Source organism: Delphinapterus leucas, chromosome 4 (assembly GCF_059928025.1).
Source record: "Delphinapterus leucas isolate spDelLeu-1000000601 "Yukka" chromosome 4, BTC_Dleu_Yukka2, whole genome shotgun sequence".
NCBI classification, from domain to species: domain Eukaryota; kingdom Metazoa; phylum Chordata; class Mammalia; order Artiodactyla; family Monodontidae; genus Delphinapterus; species Delphinapterus leucas.
In genome coordinates, this window is record NC_143132.1 from 49472379 (window position 1) to 49497013 (window position 24635).

At 38.9% G+C, this 24635-nt stretch overlaps 1 protein-coding gene across 2 annotated transcripts in view; it reads left to right on the forward strand.

Moving 5' to 3' along the window:
• Positions 1-24635, forward strand: part of NFKBIZ (NFKB inhibitor zeta) — a 163286-nt gene that overhangs the window by 126239 nt on the left and 12412 nt on the right. The gene's annotated exons all lie outside the window — the stretch shown is intronic.

The window sequence follows — 24635 nt, forward strand, 5'->3', positions numbered from 1 at the left end:
TAGGACAAATGGTGGAAGCAAAGCTATACAGACAAAATCTCACACAGCAGCATACACACTCAGGAGAAAAGGAAAAGGGGAAAAAATCATAAATCTTGCTCTCCAAGTCCACCTCCTCAATTTGGGATGATTCGTTGTCTATTCATGTATTCCACAGATGCAGAGTACATCACATTGATTGTGGAGATTTAATCCACTCCTTCTGCGGCTGCTGGGAGAGATTTCCCTTTCTCTTCTTTGTTCTCACAGCTCCCAGGTCTCTGCTTTGGATTTATGGGGTTAATTGAGCAGCTGCTTCGGGGACTCTGGCTCACTCAGGCTGTGGGGAGGGAGGGGTACGGAGTGCGGGGTGAGCCTGCGGCAGCAGAGGCTGGCGTGATGTTGCACCAGCCTGAGGCGCGCCGTGCGTTCTCCCGGGGAAGTTGTCCCTGGATCCCGGGACCCTGGCAGTGGTGGGCTGCACAGGCTCCCCGGAAGGGGGGTGTGGATAGTGATCTGTGCTCGCACACAGGCTTCTTGGTGGCGACAGCAGCAGCCTTAGCGTCTGATGCCCGTCTCTGGGGTCCGCGCTTTTAGCCGCGGCTCGTGCGTGTCTCTGGAGCTCCTTTAAGCAGCGCTCTTAATCCCCTCTCCTCGCGCACCAGGAAACAAAGAGGGAAGAAAAAGCCTCTTGCCTCTTCGGCAGGTCCAGACTTTTCGCTGGAATCCCTCCCGGCTAGCCGTGGCGCACTAACCCCCTGCAGGCTATGTTCACGCCGCCAACCCCAGTCCTCTCCCGGCGTTCCGACTGAAGCCCGAACCTCAGCTCCCAGCCCCGCCCGCTCCGGCGAGTGAGCAGGCAAGCCTCTCGGGCTGGTGAGTACTGGTTAACACTGATCCTTTGTGCGGGAATCTCTCAGCTCTGCCCTCCGCACCCCTGTTGCTGCACTCTCCTCCGCGGCTGTTAAGCTTTCCCCCTCCGCCTGCGAAGGTGCTTCTAGTGTGTGGAAACCTTTCCTCCTTCACAGCTCCCTCCCAATGGTGCAGGTCAGGTCCCTATCCTTTTGTCTCTGTTTATTGTTTTTTCTTTTGCCCTACCTGGGTACGTGGGGACTTTCTTGCCTTTTGGGAGGTCTGAGGTCTTCTGCCAGCGTTGAGTGGGTGTTCTGTAGGAGTTGTTCCACGTGTAGATGTATTTCTGGTGTATCTGTGGGGAGGAAGGTGGTCTCCGCGTTTTACTCTTCCGCCATCTTCCCCTCCTCCCTGTATTTATATAATTATTGATACAGAACTATTATAAAAACAACAGACCTTATTCAGAGTTCTCCAAATGTCTTAGTAATACCACTTATAGTAAAAGAAGAAAAGAAATTTATTTCCTGGTCCTGGATCCAATTCAGAATAGCAGGTAGTATTTGGTTGTCATGTCTTCTTTAAACTGGAATTGCTTGTTAGTTTTGCTTTGTCTTTCATGACCTTGACTTTTTTTTTTTAAAGGCACAGGCCATTTGTTTTGTAAAACTGCCCTCAATTTAGGTTTGTTAAATTTGTCTCTATGATTCAATTAAGGTTATATATTTTTGGCTGCAATACCATAGAAGTGTTTTTTGTCCTGCTAAGATTGTAGATTTGTCTGTTTTCCCTTTTAGTTTTGTCTTTTTTAAAATTGCCTTATATATATATATTTTCCACATCTTTATTGGAATATAATTGCTTTACATTGTTGTGTTAGTTGCTGCTGTATAACGAAGTGAACCAGCTATCTGTATACATATATTCTCATATCCCCTCCCTCTTGTGTCTCCCTCCCACCCTCCCTATCACACCCCTCTAGGTGGTCACGAATCACCTAGCTGATCTTCCCATGCAATGCAACTGCTTCCCACTAGCTACCTATTTTACATTTGGAAGTGTATATATGTCCATGCCACTCTCTCACTTCGTCCCAGCTTACCCTTAACCTTCCCCGTGTCCTCAAGTCCATTCTCCACGTCTGTGTCTTTATTCCTGTCCTGCGCCCTAAGTTCATCAGAACCTTTTTTTTTCTTTAGATTCCATATATATGTGTTAACATACAGCATTTTTCTCTTTCTGACTTACTTCACTCTGTATGACAGACTGTAGGTCCATCCAACTCACTACAAATAATTAAATTTCATTCCTTTTTATGGCTGAGTAATATTCCATTGTATATATGTGCCACATCTTCTTTATCCATTCATCTCTTGTTGGACACTTAGGTTGCTTCCACGTCCTGGCTATTGTAAATAGTGCTGCAATAAACATTGTGGTACATGACTCTTTTTGAATTATGGTTTTCTCAGGGTATATGCCCAATAGTGGTATTGCTGGGTCATATGGTAGTTCTATTTTCAGTTTTTAAAGGAACCTCCATACTGTTTTCCATAGTGGCTGTATCAATTTACATTCCCACCAACAGTGCAAGAGGGTTCCCTTTTCTCCACACCCTCTCCAGCATTTATTGTTTGTAGATTTTCTTTTTTTTTACATCTTTATTGGAGTATAATTGCTTTACAATGGTGTATTAGTTTCTGTTTTATAACAAAGTGAGTAAGTTATACATATACATATATTCCCATATCTCTTCCCTCTTGTGTCTCACTCCCTCCCACCCTGCCTATCCCACCCCTCTAGGTGGTCACAAACCACCAAGCTGATCTCCCTGTGCTATGCGGCTGCTTCCCACTAGCTATCTATTTTATGTTTGGTAGTGTATATATGTCCATGCCACTCTCTCACTTTGTCACAGCCTACCCTTCCCCCTCCCCATATCCTCAAGTCCATTCTCTAGTAAGTCTGTGTCTTTATTCCTGTCTTACCCCTAGGTTCTTCATGACATTATTTATTTTCTTAAATTCAGTATATATGTGTTAGCATACGCTATTTATCTTTCTCTTTCTGACTTACTTCACTCTGTATGACAGACTCTAGGTCCATCCACCTCATTAGAAATAGCTCAATTTCGTTTCTGTTTATGGCTGAATAATATTCCATTGTATATATGTGCCACATCTTCTTTATCCATTCATCCGATGATGGACACTTAGGTTGTTTCCATTTCCTGGCTGTTGTAAATAGAGCTACAATGAACATTTTGGCACATGACTCTTTTTGAATTATGGTTTTCTCAGGGTATATGACCAGTAGTGGGATTGCTGGGTCATATGGTAGTTTTATTTGTAGTTTTTTAAGGAACCTCCATACTGTTCTCCATAGTGGCTGTACCAATTCACATTCCCACCAGCAGTGCAAGAGGGTTCCCTTTTCTCCATATCCTCTCCAGCATTTATTGTTTCTAGATTTTTGATGATGACCATTCTGACCTGTGTGAGTTGATATCTCATTGTAGTTTTGATTTGCATTTCTCTAATGATTAATGATGGTGAACATTCTTTCATGTGTTTGTTGGCAATCTGTATATCTTCTTTGGAGAAATGTCTATTTAGATCTTCTGCCCATGTTTGGATTGGGTTGTTTGTTTTTTGTTTATTGAACTGCATGAGCTGCTTATAAATTTTGGAGATTAATCCTTTGTCAGTTGCTTCCTTTGCAAATATTTTCTCCTATTCTGAGGGTTGTCTTTTGGCCTTGTTTATGGTTTCCTTTGCTGTGCAAAAGCTTTGAAGTTTCATTAGGTCCTAATTGTTTATTTTTGTTTTTATTTCCATTTCTCTAGGAGGTGGGTCAAAACGGATCTTGCTGTGATTTATGTCATAGAGTGTTCTGCCTATGTTTCCCTCTAAGAGTTTGATAGTTTCTGACCCTATATTTAGGTCTTTAATCCATTTTGAGCTTATTTTTGTGTATGGTGTTAGGAAGTGATCTAATCTCATACTTTTAGATGTACCTGTCCAGTTTTCCCAGCACCACTTATTGAAGAGGCTGTCCTTTCTCCACTGTACATTCCTGCTTCCTTTATCAAAGATAAGGTGACCATATTTGCGTGGGTTTATCTCTGGGCTTTCTATCCTATTCCATTGATCTATCTTTCTGATTTTGTGTCAGTGCCATACTGTCTTGATTACTGTAGCTTTGTAGTATAGTCTGAAGTCCAGGAGCCTGATTCCTCCAGCTCCGTTTTTTGTTCTCAAGATTGCTTTATTTATTCGGGGTCTTTTGTGTTTCCATACAAATTGTGAAATTGTTTGTTCTAGTTCTGTGAAAAATGCCAGTGGTAATTTGATAGGGATTGCATTGAATCTGTAGATTGCTTTGGGTAGTAGGCTCATTTTCACAATGTTGATTCTTCCAATCTAAGAATGTGGTATATCTCTCCATGTATTTGTATCATCTTTAATTTCTTTCATCAGTGTCTTATAATTTTCTGCATACAGGTCTTTTGTCTCCTTACATAGGTTTATTCGTAGATATTTTATTCTTTTCATTGCAGTCGTTAATGGGAGTGTTTTCTTGATTTCACTTTCAGATTTTTCATCATTAGTGTATAGGAATGCCAGAGATTTCTGTGCATTAATTTTGTATCCTGCTACTTTACCAAATTCATTGATTAGTTCTAGTAGCTTTCTGGTAGCATCTTTAGGATTACCTATGTATAGTATCATGTCATCTGCAAACAGTGACAGCTTTACTTCTTCTTTTCCAGTTTGGATTCCTTTTATTTCCTTTTCTTCTCTGATTGCTGTGGCTAAAACCTCCAAAACTATGTTGAATAAGAGTGGTGAGAGTGGGCATCCTTGTCTTGTTCCTGATCTTAGTGGAAATGCTTTTAATTTTTCACCATTGAGGATGAGGTTGGCTGTGGGTTTGTCATATATGGCCTTTATTATGTTGAGGAAACTTCCCTCTATGCCTACTTTCTGCAGGGTTTTTATCATAAATGGGTGCTGAATTTTGTCGAAAGCTTTCTCTGCATCTATTGAGATTATCATATGGTTTTTCACCTTCAACTTCTCAATATGGTGTATCTTGTTGATAGATTTGCGTATATTGCAGAATCCTTGCATTCCGGGAATAAACCCCACTTGATCGTGGTGTATGATCCTTTTAATGTGCTGTTGGATTCTGTTTGCTAGTATTTTGTTGAGGATTTTTGCATCTATGTTCATCACTGATATTGACCTGTAGTTTTCTTTCTTTGTGACATCCTTGTCTGGTTTTGGAATCAGGGTGCTGGTGGCCTCATAGAATGAGTTTTGGAGTGTTCCTCCCTCTGCTATATTTTGGAAGAGTTTGAAAAGGATGGGTGTTAGCTCTTGTCTAAATGTTTGATAGAATTCGCCTGTGAAGCCATCTGGTCCTGGGCTTTCTTTGTTGGAAGATTTTAAATCACACTTTCAATTTCAGTGCCTGTGATTGGTCTGTTCATATTTTCTATTTCTTCCTGATTCAGTCTTGGCAGGTTGTGCATTTCTAAGAATTTGTCCATTTCTTCCAGGTTGTCCATTTTATTGGCATAGAGTCGCTTGTAGTAATCTCTCATGATCTTTTGTATTTCTGCAGTGTCAGTTGTTACTTCTCCTTTTTCATTTCTAATTCTATTGATTTGAGTCTTCTTCCTTTGTTTCTTTCTATCATTTTTTACATCTTTATTGGAGTATAATTGCTTTACAATGGTGTGTTAGTTTCTGCTTTATAACAAAGTGAATCAGTTATATGTATACATATGTTGCCGTATCTCTTCCCTCTTGCGTCTCCCTCCCTCCCACCCTCCCTATCCCACCCCTCCAGGTGGTCACAAAACACCGAGCTGATCTCCCTGTGCTATGCGACTGCTTCCCACTAGCTATCTACCATACGTTTGGTAGTGTTTATATGTCCATGCCAGTCTCCGCCTTTGTCACAGCTTACCCTTCCCCCTTCCTATATCCTGAAGTCCATTCTCTAGTAGGTCTTTGTCTTTTTTCCTGTCTTACCCCTAGGTTCTTCATGACACTTTTTTTCTGAAATTCCATATATATGTGTTAGCATACAGTATTTGTCTTTTTCTTTCTGACTTACTTCACTCTGTATGACAGACTCTAGGTCCATCCACCTCATTACAAATAGTTCAATTTCGTTTCTGTTTATGGCTGAGTAATATTCCATTGTATATATGTGCCACATCTTCTTTATCCATTCGTCCGATGATGCACACTTAGGTTGTTTCCATCTCCTGGCTGTTGTAAATAGAGCTACAATGAACATTTTGGTACATGACTCTTTTAGAATTATGGTTTTCTCAGGGTATATGCCCAGTAGTGGGATTGTTGGGTCATATGGTAGTTTTATTTGTAGTTTTTTAAGGAATCTCTATACTGTTCTCCATAGTGGCTGTAGCAGTTCACATTCCCACCAGCAGTGCAAGAGGGTTCCCTTTTCTCCACACCCTCTCCAGCATTTATTGTTTCTAGATTTTTTGATGGTGGCCATTCTGACTGGTGTGAGATGATATCTCATTGTAGTTGTGATTTGCATTTCTATAATGATTAAAGATGTTGAGCATTCTTTCATGTGTTTGTTGGCAGTCTGTGTATCTTTTTTGGAAAAATGTCTATTTAGGCCTTCTGCCCATGTTTGGATTGGGTTGTTTGTTTTTTGGTTATTGAGCTGCATGAGTTCCTTATAAATTTTGGAGATTAATCCTTTATCAGTTGCTTCATTTGCAAATATTTTCTTCCATTCTGAGGGTTGTCTTTTGATCTTGTTTATGGTTTCCTTTGTTGTGCAAAAGCTTTGAAGCTTCATTAGGTCCCATTTATTTTTGTTTTTATTTCCATTTCTCTAGGAGGTGGGTCAAAAAGATCTTGCTGTTATTTATGTCATAGATTGTTCTGCCTATGTTTTCCTCTAAGAGTTTGATAGTTTCTGGCCTTACATTTAGGTCTTTAATCCATTTTGAGCTTATTTTTGTGTATGGTGTTAAGGAGTGTTCTAATTTCATACTTTTACATGTACCTGTCCTGTTTTCCCAGCACCACTCATTGAAGAGGCTTTCTTTTCTTCACTGTATATTCTTGACTCCTTTATCAAAGATAAGGAGACCATATGTGCGTGGGTTTATCTCTGGGCTTTCTATCCTGTCCCGTTGATCTATATTTCTGTTTTTGTGCCAGTACCATACTGTGTTCATTACTGTAGCTTTGTAGTATAGTCTGAAGTCAGGGAACCTGATTCCTCCACCTCCGTTTTTTTTTCTCAAGATTGCTTTGACCTTTCGAGGACTTTTGTGTTTCCATACAAATAGTGAAATTTTTTGTTCTAGTTCTGTGAAAAATGCCTGTGGTAGTTTGCTAGGGATTTCACTGAATCTCTAGGTTGCTTTGGGTAGTATAGTCATTTTCACAATGTTGAATCTTCCAATCCAAGTACATGGTATATCTCTCCATGTATTTGTAACCTCTTTCTTTCATCAGTGTCTGATAATGTTCTGCATACAGGTCTTTTGTCTCCTTAGGTAGGTTTATTCCTAGATATTGTATTCTTTTTGTTGCAATGTTAAATGGGAGTGTTTTCTTATTTTCCCTTTCAGACATTTCATCACTAGTGTATAGGAATGCTAGAGATTTCTGTGCATTAATTTTGTATCCTGCTACTTTACCAAATTCATTGATTAGCTCTGGTAGTTTTCTGGTAGCATCTTTAGGATTCTGTATGTATAGTATCATGTCATCTGCAAAGAGTAACAGCTTTACTTCTTGTTTTCCGATTTGGATTCCTTTTATTTCTTTTACTTGTCTCATTGCTGTGGCTAAACCTTCCGAATCTATGTTGAATAAGAGTGGTGAGAGTGGGAATCCTTGTCTTGTTCCTGATATTAATGGAAATTGTTTCAGTTTTTCACCATGAGGACGATGTTGGCTGTGGGTTTGTCATATAAGGCCTTTATTATGTTGAGGAAAGTTCCCTCTATGCCTAGTTTCTGCAGGGTTTTAATCATAAATTGGTGTTGAATTTCGTTGAAAGCTTTCTCTGCATCTATTGAGATGATCATATGTTTTTTCTCCTTCAGTTTGTCAATATGGTGTATCTTGTTGATTGATTTGCGTATATTGCAGAATCCTTGCGTTCCGGGAATAAATCCCACTTGATCGTGGTGTATGATCCTTTTAATGTGCTGTTGGATTCTGTTTGCTAGTATTTTGTTGAGGATTTTTGCATCTATGTTTATCAGTGATATTGGCCTGTAGTGTTCTTTCTTTGTGACATCTTTGTCTGGTTTTGTTATCTGGGTTATGGTGGCTTCATGGAATGACTTTGGGAGTGTTCCTCCCTCTGGTATATTTTGGAAGAGTTTGAGAAAGTGGTTTTAGCTCTTTTGTAAATGTTTGATAGAAGTCGCCTGTGAATCCATCTGGTCCTGGGCTTTTGTTTTGTAGTAAAATTTTTATCACAGTTTCAGTTTCAGTGCTTGTGATTCATCTGTTTATAGCTCTTGCAGGTTGTCCATTTTATTGGCATATAATTGTAATAATCTGTCAGGATCCTTTGTTTTTCTGCAGTGTCTGTTGTTATTCTCCTTTTTCGTTTGTAATTCTGTTGATTTGAGTCTTCTTCCTCTTTTTCTTGATGAGTCTGGCTAATGGTTTATCAATTGTGTTTATCTTCTCAGAGAACCAGCTTTTTGTTTGATTGATGTTTGCTGCTGCTTCCTTCATTTCTTTTTCATTTATTTCTGATCTGATCTTTATGATTTCTTTCCTTCTGCTAACTTTGGGGATTTTTGGTTCTTCTTTCTCTATTTGATTTAGGTGTAAGGTTAGGTTGTTTGAGTTGTTTCTTGTTTTTTGAGGTAGGATTGTATTGCTATAAACTTCCCTCTTAGAACTGCTTTTGCTGTATCCCATAGGTTTTGGGTCATCGTGTTTTCCTTTTCATTTGTTTCTAGGTATTTTTTGATTTCCTCTTTGATTTCTTCAGTGATCTCTTGGTTATTTAGTAGCATATTGTTTAGCCTCCATGTGTTTGTATATTTTACAGATTTTTATTCCTGTAATTGATATCTAGTCTCATAGCATTGTTTTCAGAAAAGATGCTTGATACAATTTCAATTTTCTTAAATTTACCAAGGCTTGATTTGTGACCCAAGATATGATCTATCATGGAAAATGTTCAATGAGCACTTGAGAAGCAAGTGTATTCTGTTGTTTTTGAATGGAATGTCTTTTAAATATCAATTAAGTCCATCTTGTTTAATGTATCATTTAAAGCTTGTGTTTCCTTATTTTCACTTCGGATGATCTGTCCATTGGTGAAAGTGGGGTGTTAAAGTCCCCTACTATGATTGTGTTACTGTCGATTTCCCCTTTTATGGCTGTCAGCATTTGCCTTATGTATTGAGGTGTTGTCTGCATAAATATTTACAATTGTTATATCTTCTTCTTGGATTGATCCCTTGATCATTATGTAGTGTCCTTCTTTGTCTCTTGTAATAGTCTTTATTTTCAAGTCTATTTTGTCTGAAATGAGAATTGCTACTCTAGCTTTCTGTTGATTTCCATTTGCATGAATATCTTTTTCCATCCCCTCATTTTTAGTCTGTATGTGTCCCTAGGTCTGAAGTGGGTCTCTTGTAGACAGCATATATATGGGTCTTGTTTTTGTATCCATTCAGCTAGTCTATGTCTTTTGGTTGAGCATTTAATCTATTTACGTTTAAGTAATTATCAATACGTATGTTCCTATTACCATTTTCTTAATTGTTTTGGCTTTGTTTTTGTAGGTCTTTTCCTTCTTTTGTTTTTCTTGCCTAGAAAAGTTCCTTTATAATTTGTTGTAAAGCTGGTTTAGTGGTGCTGAATTCTCTTAGCTTTTGCTTGTCTGTAAAGGTTTTAATTTTTCCGTCGAATCTGAATGTGATCCTTGTTGTGTAGAGTAACCTTGGTTGTCGGTTTTTCCCTTTCATCACTTTAAATATGTCCTGCCAGTCTCTTCTGGCTTGCAGAGTTTCTGCTGAAAGACCAGCTGTTCACCTTTTGGGGATTCCCTTGTATGTTATTTGTTGTTTTTCCCTTGCTGCTTTTAATATTTGTTCTTTGTGTTAATTTTTGATAGTTTGATTAATATGCATCTTGGTGTGTTTCTCCTTGTATTTATCCTGTATGGGACTCTCTGTGCTTCCTGGACTTGATTGACTATTTCCTTTTCCATGTTAGGGAAGCTTTCAACTATAATCTCTTCAAATATTTTCTCATACCCTTTCTATTTCTCTTCTTCTTCTGGGACCTCTATAATTCGAATGTTGGTGCGTTCAATGTTGTCCCAGAGGTCCTGAGACTGTCTTCAGTTCTTTTCCTTCATTTTTCTTTTTTCTGGTCTGCAGTAGTTATTTCCACTATTTTATCTTCCAGGTCACTATCCATTCTTCTGCCTCAATTATTCTGCTATTGATTCATTCTAGAGAATTTTAAATTTCATTTATTGTGTTATTCATCATTGTTTGTTTGTTTTTTAGTTCTTCTAGGTCCTTGTTAAATGTTTCTTGTATTTTCTCCATTCTATTTTGAAGATTTTGGATCATCTTTACTATTATTACTGTGAATTATTTTTCAAGTAGGCTGCCTATTTCTTCTAAATTTGTTTGGTCTGGTGGATTTTTACCTTGCTCCTTTACCTGCTGCATATTTCTCTGTCTTCTCATTTTGTTTAATTTACTGTGTTTGGGGTCTCCTTTTCGCAGGGTGCAGGTTTGTAGTTCTCATTGTTTTTGGCATCTGCCCCCAGTGGGTAAGGTTGGTTCAGTCACTTGCATAGGCTTCCCGGTGGAGGGGACTAGTGCCTGTTTTCTGGTGGATGAGCCTGGATCTTGTTTTTCTGGTGGGCACCACTGTGTCCAGTGGTGTGTTTTTGGGTGTTTTTGACCTTGTTATGCTTTTAAGCAGCCTCTCTGCTAATGGGTGGGGTTATGTTTCTGTCTTGCTAGTTGTTTGCCAGGGTGTTCAGCACTGTAGCTTGCTGGTCATTGAGTGGAGCTGGGTCTTTGCATTGAGATAGAGATCTCTCGAGAGCTTTTACCATTTGATATTACGTGGAGCTCTGGGAGGTCTCTGCTGGACCAATGTCCTGAACTTGGCTCTCCCACCTCAGAGGCACAGGCCTGACACGTGGCCGGAGCACCAAGACCTTGTCAGCCACCCGGTTCAGAAGAAAAGAGAGAAAAAAGAGAGAAAGAAAAAAAATTATATAAAGTATTTATTAAAATAAAAAAGTATTAAAAATAAAAAAAGCAAAAAGTAATAAAACAATAGAAAGAAAGAAGAGAGCAACCAAACCAAAAATCAAATCCACCAATGATGACAAGTGCTAAAAAGTATACTTAAAAAAAAAAAGGACAGAACCCTAGGACAAATGGTAAAAGCAAAGCTATACAGACAAAATCATACAAAGAAGCATACTCGTGTACACTCACAGAAAGAGAAAAAGGAAAAAATATATATATAAATTAAAAAAGAAAGGAAGAGAGCAATCAAATCAATAAGCAAATCTACCAATGATAGTAAACTCTAAATACTAAATTGAGATAAACATAGAAACAAATTAGATGCAGAAAGCAAACCCTAAGTCTACAGTTGCTCCCAAAGTCCGCTGCCTCTATTTTGGGATGATTTGTTGTCTATTCAGGTTTTCCAGAGATTCAGGGTGCATGAAGTTGATGGTGGAGATTTAATCTGCTGCTAATGAGGCCGCTGGGAGAAATTTCCATTTCTCTTCTTTGTTCTCTTCTTTGAACGAACTTCTGGTGTTCAGCTTTGTATTTAGTCCCGCCTCTGCATGTACGTCGCCTGATGGCGTCTGTTCTTCGCTCAGATAGGACGGGGTTAAAGGAGCAGCTGATTCGGGGGCTCTGCTTCAGTCAGGCTGGGGGGAGGGAGGGGAACGGAATGCCGGGCAAGCCTGCAGCTGCAGAGGCCAGCATGACGTTGCACCAGCCTGAGGCACGTCGTGTGTTCTCCCGGAGAAGTTGTCCCTGGATCACGGGACCCTGGCAGTGGCAGGTTGCACAGCCTCCCGGGAGGGGAGGCGTGGACACTGACCTGTGCTTGCACACAGGCTTCTTGGTGGCCTCAGCAGCAGCCTTTGCATTTCATGCCCGTCTCTGGTGTCTGCAGTGATAGCTGCGGCTCACGCCCATCTCTGGAGCTCGTTTAGGTGTTGCTCTGAATCCCCTCTCCTCTTGCACCCCGAAACAATGGTCTCTTGCCTCTTAGGCAGGTCTAGATGTTTTCCCGAACTCCCTGCCAGCTAGCTGTGGTGCACTAGCCCCCTTAAGGCTGTGTTCACGCAGCCAACCCCAGTCCTCTCCCTAGGATCTGATCTCTGAAGCCTGAGCCTCAGCTCCCAGCCACTGCCCACCCTGGCGGGTGAGCAGACAAGCCTCTCGGACTGTTGCGTGCTGGTCGGCACCGATCCTCTTTACGGGAATCTCTTTGCTTTGCCCTCTGCATCCCTGTTGCTGCGCTCTCCTCCATGGCTCGAAAGCTTCCCCCCCCCCCCCCCAGTCTCTGCCAGTGAAGGGGCTTCCTAGTGTGTGGAAACCTTTCCTCCTTCACAGCTCCCTCCCAGAGGTGCAGGTTCTGTCCTTATTCTTTTGTCTATGTTTTTTCTTTTTTCTTTTGCCCTACCCGGGTACGTGGGGAGTTTCTTGCCTTTTGGGAAGTCTGAGGTCTTCTGCCAGCGTTCAGTAGGTGTTCTGTAGGAGTTGTTCCACATGTAGATGTATTTCTGATGTATTTGTAGGGAGGAAGGTGATCTCCACGTCTTATTCCTCCACCATCTTGAAGGTCTCCTGGGTTTAAATTTTAATCTTTGCTTTCTATTTCCTCTTTTGTTCTATGCTGTTTTCCTCTTCTTCACTTATTGCTTTAGATTGATTTAATGTTTTTCATTATTCCATTTTGCCCTTTGTTAGCATGATATTTGCACATCCTCTTACTATGTTTGTTTAGTAATTACCATATCTATCCTCAACTTATCAAAATCAACTTTGCTAGTTGAAACTGTGACTCATTCATACCTGACATTCACAGTTTTGTAGGTTTTACTGCTATCAGTAGCTTATGTCAATTCTTTCCTTGTTTTCATTACTTTTTTCTTTTTACTTGTGAAGAGCTGACCAATGATCTTATAGAGACCTTAAAAGCAAGAAGGGGTAATGGTGAGAATGGTGAGCTTGGAGGTCAGGGGAAGTATCATCCCGGAACCAAAGAAACTGCTTTTGATTTGGGGGGGTTTTGTGACATCACTTTTTCCTTTGCTCCAGTTATATTTCACTTAGAATTTCTCAGCCTTTGGTTCTTTGCCACTGACCTTCCTGTAACCCTCCTTCCACCTCTGTCCTTCCTGCTGTCTCCTACTCTTCGTTTCTCTAGCTCTGTATTAGTTTACTACGTCTACTATAACAAAGTACCACTGTCTTGGTGGCTTAAAAACAAATTTATTGTCTTAATGTTCTGGAAGCCAGAAGTCTGAAATCAAGGGGTTGGTAGGGCTGTGCTTCTTCAGAAGGCTCTAGGGAAGAATACTTCCTTGTCTCATTCTAGCTTCTGGTGGTTGCCAGCAATCCTTGGCATTTCTTGCCTTGTAGAAATATCACTCCAGTCTCTGCCTCCATGCTTATATGATATTTTCCTCTGTGCTTTCATGTGGCATTCTCCTCTTCATGTGTGTATGTTCAGAATTTACCTCTTCAGGATGCCAGTTATTGGTTTAGAGCTCACCCTAATCCAGTATGACTTCATCTTAACTTGGTTACTTTTGCAAAGACCCTATTACCAAATAAGGTCACACTCTGAGGTTCCAGGGAGATGTGAATTTGGGGGGAACACTATTCAACCCAATAAAAACTCATTACCCTATTGTGCAGTAAACGTAGCACTGGCCTAAAAATTAGAATAGTCCTAGGTACTAATTCTGCCTGTGCTACTAATTTTATGGGTGCAGACTTTGGAATTCACGATCAGAGGTTCAAATCTCAGCTGTCACTTAAACTCAGTGAGTCTCAGTGTCTTCATTTGTAAACTGAGGATAATTATACCTATGTTTTAGGTTGGACTAAATAAGATCATGCTTTTTAAGTGCCTGGCATAGTGCTTAGCATATTGTAGGTGCCTAACAAATGTTTGTTTTCTCCTACCCATTTCTTCTTATTTTCTCCACAGTAAAATCGTGAGTTTATTTTTAAGATAGTTCCAGCTTCATAGTTATGACAGCTCCTTTAAACTATTTCTTCTTCATACTCTGCCTTATCCATTTCTCTCCTCCCTTTTCTTTTTGTCAATTTAGCCCCTTCATTCCAGTGTTTTGTTCCCACTACCCCCATTTTCTTCCTAATTCTCTTCTTTCCAATTTTATTCCTTGTGGCTAGGATGACATTTATCTGCTTTGCCCAGTAATAGTCCTAGTTTATGCCTGTTGTACCAGTGTAATTATTGATAATGTCCCCTTTCATTCTTATAGGGCTCTGGTTTGGATGATGTGTTATATGGTCACCTTACTAAGAGTGTTCTCATAGTACTTGGACCTTCCTCTATCATTGCATGATCCGCAATGTATCATGTGCATTTTAATTGTTTTGTGGGTCTGTCTCTTTGGCAGGATTGAGAGCAGCAACTGGGAATGATTTTCTGTGTTCCCCCAAAGTCTAGCACGTTCCTGGTTCATGGGGGCTGGTGCTCAACAATGTTTGTTGGACATATGAATGTTCTTGAAAACTTGCTTCTTTCTGTGTATAGCAGGTGCTCAATAAATAATCTTTAAATTGAAGTAGATTGCTGCCCTTTATGAAAGTGAAAAATGAACCCAATAAGAACACTGTTCCTCTCTCTGCCTTGCTTTATTTGTTGTCATTAGCTTAGAGATCTCACTTTACTTCCAGATTTGTGACTCATTTCTTCTTCTTGCCTCACCCTTAGCTATTTTGATTCTTTGAAAACTGGAGTTATCCTTTTCACGACTCCCGTGGGTACTGTGGTGACCTGCTTTCCAGTTGCTGCATGTTTTAGGCAAGTGTATCTCCATGATTAGAATCTCACCACTGGCCCAGGCTCCTGAGGCTTTCTCTGTTCTGTTGTCTGTTTCAGAAGCACTTTATCTGCCATCTTGTTTCTAGCTTTGAGGCCACACCTTCTGTTGATTGCTTCATCTTGTTGCTGTGTCTATACAAGCGAAATTAGGTGGATAATCAAATCAATGATGGGTTTAATTCAGGCCTCAAAGTCACTTTTGCCTGACACTTTTTCCTGTTGCTTTTGGCTCAGGGCCTCAGCACACCACCCTGCTATTTTTTTTTTTTCCCACCCTGCTTTTTGTTTGTGGGTTGGGATCTTCTATGCCATGGGAATATTTTCTAGGCCTGTCATATAGTTCAAATGGTGGAAAACATTTCCCCTCTTCAGGAATTATGAAATTGAAGCCACCTGGATTGAGTAAATGGGTTGTGCTTCTTGCTAATGGCTTGAAAATTGGCATTTACTCAGTTTTCAAGAAACAATTATTGAAAATGTACTAAGTATAAATAATGATACCAATAATTTTTGACTTTGACAGTTTTATAGAGGCTGTGGAGGTGTGCTGCTCAAATCAACTTTCATTAAGAACCTCCTGCAAAGAGTGTGGTTCATCCATAGTCTCCAGCTGCAGCACCTTTGGGATCAGCCCCTGTTTTCACACTGCCAGGCCTCACTCTTCCCGGGCTTCTCTCAGATGGTGACTGACTGCAGCCATTTCTGCCCAGCACGGGACACCTCTAATGGGTAATCTTTGCTTAAGGACTCCCAGTCGGCCTGGCTTAGACTTTCTCAAAGGTGTACTTCAGTCTGACCTTCCTATTACCCTGTCTTTTTTCTTGTCTCCTCTTCTTTCCGAAGTGTCAGACCTGCATCATGGTCTGAAGACTCTCCTCATTATGCCTGCTGCCTCTTCTCTTAATTCTTCACAGGTATTTCTCCCAAGAAATCTCCTGCATGACTCATTTCATCTTGGCACCTGTTTCTTGGAAGACTCAAGCCAACACAAGTTCCTAATCTGGTAGAGAAGATGAAATAAACGTGTGCACAAATAATGCAAAATACTCTTCATTCCATTCCTCTACAACAGTAAGTGGTAGGATTAAAGTACAGTAGGGACATAGAACCTTAGATTTAAAAGATGTACATTTCCCATAGTGTATTATTTCCTTGACAGCAAGGACCATGACCAATATAATTCATTGTTCAGTTTCCAGAATATCTGTCATAGGTGATTAAAAAAAAAAAGCACTTAAGAGGAGAAAAATAATAGTAGAAGAGAAAATAATAGTGGAATTAGTAATAATAATATTTTAATGCAGCTCAATATCAAAAAAACAAACAACCCAATCAAAAAATGTGCAGAAGACCTAAATGGACATTTCTCCAAAGAAGACATACAGATGGCCAAGATGCACATGAAAAGATGCTTAATATCACTGATTATTAGAGATATGCATATCAAAACTACAATGAGGTATCACCTCACACTGGTCAGAATGGCCACCATCAAAAAATCTACAAACAGTAATTGCTGGAGAGGGTGTGGAGAAAAGGGAACCCTCTTGCACTGTTGGTGGGAATGTAAATTGATATAGCCACTATGGAGAACAGTATGGAGGTTCCTTAAAAAACTAAAAATAGACCTACCATTCGACCCAGCAATCCAACTACTGGGCATATACCCTGAGAAAACCATAATTCAAAAAGAGTCATGTACCACAATGTTTATTGCAGCACTATTTACAATAGCCAGGACGTGGGAGCAACATAAGTGTCCATCAACAGATGAATGGATAAAGAAGATGTGGCACATACATACAATGGAAATCATTAGTTTGCCTTTTGGGAGGTCTGAGGTCTTCTACCTTGACACTATGTATAAAATAGATAACTTATGAGAACTTACTGTATAGCACAGGGAGCTCTATTCAATGATCTGATGACCTAAATGGGAAGGAAATCCAAAAAAGGGGATATATGTCTATATGTAGCTGATTCACTTTGCTGTACAGGAGAAACTAACACAACATTGTAAAGGAGCTATACACCAATTTAAAAAATATATTTTTAGGGCTCTCTTTAGGCCAGGCATTAGTTACTTCATATAATTTTTTCTAGTACTCATAACAACCTCACGAAGAATATATTGTTGTCATGCTCATTTTGTAGATGAGGAAAATGAAAATAGGGTAGTTAAATAGATGGCTCAAGGTCAACCTAGAGCTAGTGAATTACTTTGCCAGGGTTTGGATTCAGAGTCCTCTGAAGCCCTTGAGTTTCTCGTGATATCCTGCCTGGAAAGTTTGAGCAGTGTTCCTTCCTATGGGTTGGAGATAGGCTAGAACAGAGTTTTGGTCTATGAGTTATATATTCTAACCATTTAGTGTGGTATTTTAAAGGAATTTTTAGAAAAGAAAAATAATGTCTTTAAGATGGCTTTCCCCTTTCTTATGAGGTTCTGTGGTCTAGGGTTGTGGAGAAAGAGAGTAGCACAGAAAGAAGCCAGACACAAAAGACAACATATTGTGTGATTCCATCTATATAAAATGTCCAGAATAGGCAAATCTATAGACATAAATTAGTGGTTGTCAGGAGCTGAGGGGAGGGGAGGATGGGAAGTGACTGCTAATATGTGCGGAGTTTCATTTTTTGGGTGATGAAAATGTTCTGAAATTAGATGGTAGTGATTGTTGTACAACTACTTTGAGTATATTAAAAACCACTGAATTATATGTGTACTTTATTTTTTTAGATTTTTTTTATACTCTACCATTTATTATCACTATAATTTCATAAGAAAAAGGACATTTTCATTTTAAAACAGAATAAAGGACAGTCCTTCACATGAATAAATTGAACTTTACGGAAAACACACTAAAAATTGTTTTAGATGAATGCTGGAGATTTCTTTTTTTTTTTTAATCAAAAGCCATTTTCAACCATACTGTTCATCTTCCCCGGGTTCCCACGCTTCTGACATTTCCGAATGTAATAATGTCATAGCCGGCAGTCAGTCTCCACACCTCGCTTGGATAACGATGTATTCTGATAACTTTTGTTGTCTGGACGGGGTGGTTAAATACTACAGGCCTCTCTTCATACTGTTATTAATTTCTGACTCCCTGGCGAAAGCATTTCCATGAGAATCAAGGACTTCCCGTCTTTTAATTTTTAGGAATCCGATGTCATGGGGGACAATGGGGAGATCCTTGTTCATCCTAAGCTTTTGAGACAGAAACAAAAGAAGGTGGTGGTGATGGAACCCGATGACAGGGTAGAAGGGGCACTGGGCAGTGGAGACCCCAGCCCGAGGGATGGAGGCTGGGTCAGTAGAGGCCAGGCTGAGAGTCTTGTGTTTTTGGAGGAAAATAAAAAGGGGAGAACAAATGAACACACTTAAGGCATCTGCCATGTGGTAGGCACTGTGCTCAGTGATTGGCATTCATATTTCAGGAACTATATGTGGGAGCTTATGGATTGGCATGGATGTCTCTCCTGAAATCCTGACTCTTCCTTATTCATAGCACCTCATTTTGTTCAGAGTTCTCCACGGTGCTCTACAGTCATGGTCTTCCCCTAGGCCAACCACTGTGACTCTATTTCCCTTACTAGGTATTGGTATAGAAATAGCCATGTGAAGCAGGTTCTGGACCATGAGACAAAAGGGGAAGTCTGCTGAAGGAGGAGGAATTCTGGGAAAATAAGAGAAATATAAGAAACACTGTCTTCTCTTTTGCTGGGTACTGTTAGGTCTGGATGTGATGCCTGGAACTGCAGCAGCCATTTTGTGACCATGAAGGAGTTTGGTGGAACAGAAAGATGAAAAGGACATGGGTCCTCGATGATACAATTGTGCAACTGAATTAATGAACCCTGGAGCTACCCTACCATAGGGTTTCTTATGATTGTTTGAGATAATCAATTTTTTTCTCATTTATACCAATGAGTCAGGGTTTCCTATTACCCTGCCAAAATCATGAAGATACAAGAACAAATTTTTCTGACTATTTTACAGATGAAAAAACTGAGACTCAATGACATACACACATTTGCTTAAGTACACATAGCCTGGATGTGGAGGACTCAGGATTTGAACCCTCTGTCTTAGAAGGAGACCCCTGCCGTGGGGCGGGGGGACAGGATTATTTAAAAAAATTTTATTGGAGTGTAGTTGCTTTACAATGTTGTGTTAGTTTCTACTGTACAGCAAAGTGAATTAGCCATACGTATACATACATACCCTCTTTTTTGGATTTCCTTCCCAGTTAGGTCATCAGATCATTGAGTAGAGTTCCCTATGCTATACAGTAAGTTCTCATTAGTTATCTACTTTATACATAGTGTCAATAGTGTACATATGTCAATCCCAGTCTCCCAATTCATCCCACTCCCCCTTTCCCCACTTGGTGTCCATATGTTTGTTGTCTACTTCTGTTCTCTATTTCTGCCTTGCAAACAGGTTCATCTGTACCGTTTTTCTAGATTCCACATATATGCGTTAATATATGATATTCGTTTTCCTCTTTCCGACTTTCTGCATTCTGTATGGCAGTCTCTAAGTCCATCCACGTCTCTACAAATGACCCAATTTCATTCCTTTTTACAGCTGAGTACTATTCCATTGTATATATGTACCACATCTTCTTTATCCACTCCTCTGTTGATGGACATTTAGTTTGCTTCCATGACCTGGCTATTGTAAATAGTGCTGCAGTGAATATTAGGGTGCATGTGTCTCTTTGAATTATGTTTTTTCTGGGTATATGCCCAGTAGTGGGATTGCTGTGTCATACGGTAATTCTATTTTTAGTTTTTTAAGGAACCTCCATACTGTTCTCCATAGTAGCTATATCAATTTACATTCCCACCAACAGTGCAGGAGGGTTCCCTTTTCTCCATACCCTCTCCAGCATTTATGGTTTGTAGATTTTTTGATGATGACCATTCTGACCTGTGTGAGATGATATCTCATTTTAGTTTTGATTTTCATTTCTCTAATAATTAGTGATGTTGAGCATCTTTTCATGTGCATCTTGGCCATCAGTATGTTTTCTTTGGAGAAATGTCCATTTAGGTCTTCCACCCATTTTTTGATTGGGTTGTTTGTTTTTTTGATATTGAGCTGCATGAGCTGTTTGTATATTTTGGAGATTAATCTTTTGTCAGTTGCTTCATTTGCAAATATTTTCTCCCATTCTTAGAGTTGTCTTTTCGTCTTGTTTATGGTTTCCTTTACTGTGCAAAAGCTTTGAAGTTTCATTAGGTCCCATTTGTTTATTTTTGTTTTTGTTCTCATTACTCTAGGAGGTGGGTCAAAAAAGATCTTGCTGCAATATATGTCAAAGAGTGTTCTGCCTTTTCCTCTAAGACTTTTACAGTGTCTGGCCTTACAGTTAGGTCTTTAATCCATTTTGCTTATTTTTGTGTATGGTGTTAGGGAGTGTTCTAATTTAAATCATTTACTTGTAGCTGTCCAGTTTTCCCAGCACCACTTATTGAAGACGTTATCTTTTCTCCATTTTATATTCTGGCTTCCTTTTTCATGGATTAGGTGACCATAGGTGTGTGGGTTTATCTCTGGGCTTTCTATCCTGTTCCATTGATTTATATTTCTGCTTTTGTGCCAGTACCATACTGTCTTGATTACTGTAGCTTTGTAGTATAGTCTGAAGTCAGGGAGCCCGATTCCTCCAGCTCCATTTTTCTTTGTCAAGATTGCTTTGGCTATTCGGGGTCTTTTGTGTTTCCATACAAATTGTGAAATTTGTTGATCTAGTTCTGTGAAAAATGCCATTGGTAGTTTGATAGGGATTGTATTGAGTCTGTAGATTGCTTTGGGTAGTAGTTACTTTCACAGTATTGATTCTTCCAATCCAAGAACATGTTATACTTTGATGTGGACCATTTTAAAATTCTTTATTGAATTGGTTACAGTATTGCTTCTGTTTTAGGTCTTGGTTTTCTGGCCACGAGGCATGTGAGATCTTAGTTCCCTGACCAGGGATCGAACCCACACCTCTTGCATTGGAAGATGAAGTCTTAACCACTGGACCACCAGGGAAGTCCCTATATGTACACTTTAAAAGGGAAAATTTTTATGATATGTGAATTATATCTCAATAAAAAAATTATACGTACACACAGAATACTCCCAGACTCTTCAAAATCTCACAACTATTCAGTTAGATGAAACTTTGCATGTTACAAATGTTTAATTTTAAACTAAACTATGATTCATAATTTTTTTTATTGAAGTATACTTGACTTAGAATATTTCAGGTGTATAACAGTGATTCAATATTTTTATACATTATGAAATGATCACCACTCTGAATCTATTTACCATCTGTCACCATACAAAGTTATTACAATATTATTGACTATATTCCCTATGCTATACATTATATCTCTGTGACTTATTTATTTTACAACAGGAAATTTGTACCTCTTAGTCTCCTTAATCTGTGTTGCCCATCCACCCCAACCTCCCTCCCCTCTGTGGAAACCACTGGATTGCTGTCTGTATTTATGAGCCTGTTTCTGTTTTGTTAAGTTTGCTCTTTTGTGTTTTAGATTTCACATATAAGTGAAATCATATGATCTTTATCTTTCTCTGTCTAGCTTATTTCACTTAACACAATACCCACCAGGTCCATCTATGTTGTTGCAAATGGCAAGATTTCATTCTTTTTTATGGCTGAGTAATATTCCATTGTGTATATATATACCACATCTACTTTACTGATTTGTCTATCGATGGACACTTAGGTTGCTTTCATATCTTGGCTGTTGTAAATAATGCTGCATTGGGGACTTCTCTGGTGGCACAGTGGTTAAGAATCCGCCTGCCAATGCCAAGGACATGGGTTTGATCCCTGGTCCGGGATGATCCCACATGTCACGGAGCAACTAAGCCCATGCACCACAACTACAGAGCCTGCGCTCTAGAGCTCATGGACCACAACTACTGAGCCCACGTGCCATAACTACTGAAGCCCACATGCCTAGAGCCTGTGCTCTGCAACAAGAGAAGCCACAGCAATGAGAAGAACGTGCACCACAATGAAGAGTAGCCTCTGCCAGCAACAACTAGAGAGAACCCGCACACAGCAATGAAGACCCAATGCAGCCAAGAATAAATAAATAAAATAAATAAATTTTAAAAATGTTGCAATGAATATGGGGGTGAAGAAATCTTATTGAGTTAGTGTTTTTCTTTGGTTATTTTGATAAAGAACTGAAGTGGAATTGCTGGATTGTATGATAGTTCTATTTTTCAATGTTTTGAGGAAATTCCATACTGTTTTTTTCATAGTGGCTGTGCCAATTACATTCCCATGAGTAGGGCAGGAAGGTTCCCTTTTCTCCACATCCTTGCCAATACTTGTTATTTCTTGTTTTTTTGATGACAGACATTCCAACAGGTGTGAAGTGATATCTTCTTGTGACTTTTTATTTCCATGTTCCTGAAGATTAGTGATGTTGAGTATTTTCATGTGCCTGTTGGCCCTCTGTATATCTTCTTTGGAAAAAAGTCTACTGGGTCCTCTGCCCATTTTTCATGTGGATTGTTTGTTTTTTGATACTGAGCTGTAGGACTTCTTCATATATTTTGGATATTAACCCTGTATTGGACATATCATTTTCAAATATCTTCTCCCAGTCTGTAGGTTGCCTTTTTATTTATTGATGATTTCCTTCACTGTGCAAAAGCTTTTTAGTTTGATATATTTCCATTCATTTATTTTTGCTTTTGTTTCCTTGCCTGAGGAGACAGATCCAGAAAAATATTAAGACCAACGTCAAAGAGCATACTGCCCAAGTTTTCTTTTAGGATTTTTATAGTTTCAGGTCTTACATTTAGTTTTTAATCCATTTTGAGTTTATTTTTGTACATGGTACTAGAAAATGGTTTAGTTTCATTCTTTTACATGTAGCTATCCAGTTTTTTGAAAACCATTTATTGAAGAGACTGTCTTTTCCCCATAGTATATTCTTGTCTCTTTCATTGTAGATTAATTGACCACATAAATGTGGGTTTATTTCTGGGCTTTCTGTTCTGTTCTGTCTGTTTGTGTGCCAATACCATACTGTTTTGATTACTATAACTTTGTAGTATAGTTTGAAACCAGGGCATGAGATACCTCCAGCTTTGTTTATTTTCAAGGTTGTTTTGGCTATTCAGGGTCTTTTGTGGATCCATACCATCTTTAGGGCTACTTGTTCTGGTTCTGCAAAAAATGCCATGGGTATTTTGATAGGGATTGCATTGAATCTGTAGATTGCCTTGGGTATTATAAATGTTTTAACAATGTTAATTTTTCTAATCTATGAGCAAGGTATATCTTTTCATTTATTTGTGTTGTCTTCAGTTTCTTTCATCAATGTCTTATGGTTTTCAGAGTACAGATCTTTCACCTCCTTGGCTAAATTTATTCTAAGGTATTTTATTCTTTTGATGGAATTTTAAGTAGAATTGTTTTCTTAATTTCTCTTTCTGATAGTTTGTTATTAGTGTATAGAAATGCAACAATTTTTATTAATTGATTTTTGAATCCTACTTTACTGAACTCATTTATTCTAATAGTTTTTTGGTGGAGTATTTAGAGTTATCTATATATAGTATCATGTCAACAGCAAATAGTGACAGTTTTACTTCTTCCCTTCCAATATGGATGCCTTTTATTTCTTGTCTGATTGCTGTGTCTAGGACTTACTTACAATATGTTTTTGAATAAAAGTGGTGATAGTATCCTTGTATTTTTCCTGATCTTAGAGGAAACGTTTCAGTTTTTCACCATTGACTGTGATGTTAGCTGTGGACTTACATATGGCCTTTATTATGTTGAGGTACATTTCCTCTATACCCACTTTGTTGAGGATTTTTATCATAAATGGATGTTGGATTTTGTCAAATGCTTTTTTGGAATCTATTGAAATGATCATGTGATTTTTGTCCTTAATTTTGTTAAAGTGGTTTTGCAGATATTGAACCATCCTTATGTCCTTGGAATAAGTCCCACATGACCATGGTATGTGATCCTTTTAACGTATTGTTGAATTTGGTTTGCTAATATGTTATTGAAAATTTTTGCATCTGTTCATCAGGTGTGTGGACTGTAATTTCCTTTTTTTTTTTGTAGTGTCTTGGTCTGGTTTTCATATCAGGGTAATGCTGGCTTTTAGAATGAGTCTGGAAGTGTTCTTTCCTCTTCAATTTTTGGAACAGTTTGAGAAGGAAAGGTATTCACTCATCTTTAAATGTGTAGTGGAATTCTCCTGTGAAGCTGTCTGGTCTTTGACTTTTGTTTGGTGGAAGTTTTTTCATTACTAGCAATCTGTCTGTTCAGATTTTCTATTTCTTCCTGATTCAGTCTTAGAAGATTGTATGTTTCTAGGCATGTATGTATCCATTCCTTCTAAGTTGTTCAGTTTGTTGGCATATAATTTTTCATAGTAGTCTCTGATTCTGTGGTATTGGTTGTAATGTCTCTTTTTTCATTTTTGATTTTACTGATTTGGGCCCTCTTTTTTTCTTAATAAGTTTAACTAAAGGCTTGTCAGTTTTGTTTATCTCTTCAGAGAAACAGCTCTCTGTTTCACTGATGTTTTGTATTGTTTTTTGCAGTCTCTATTTCATTTATTTCTGCTCTGCTCTTTATTATTTCGTTCCTTTTACTAACTTTGGGCTTT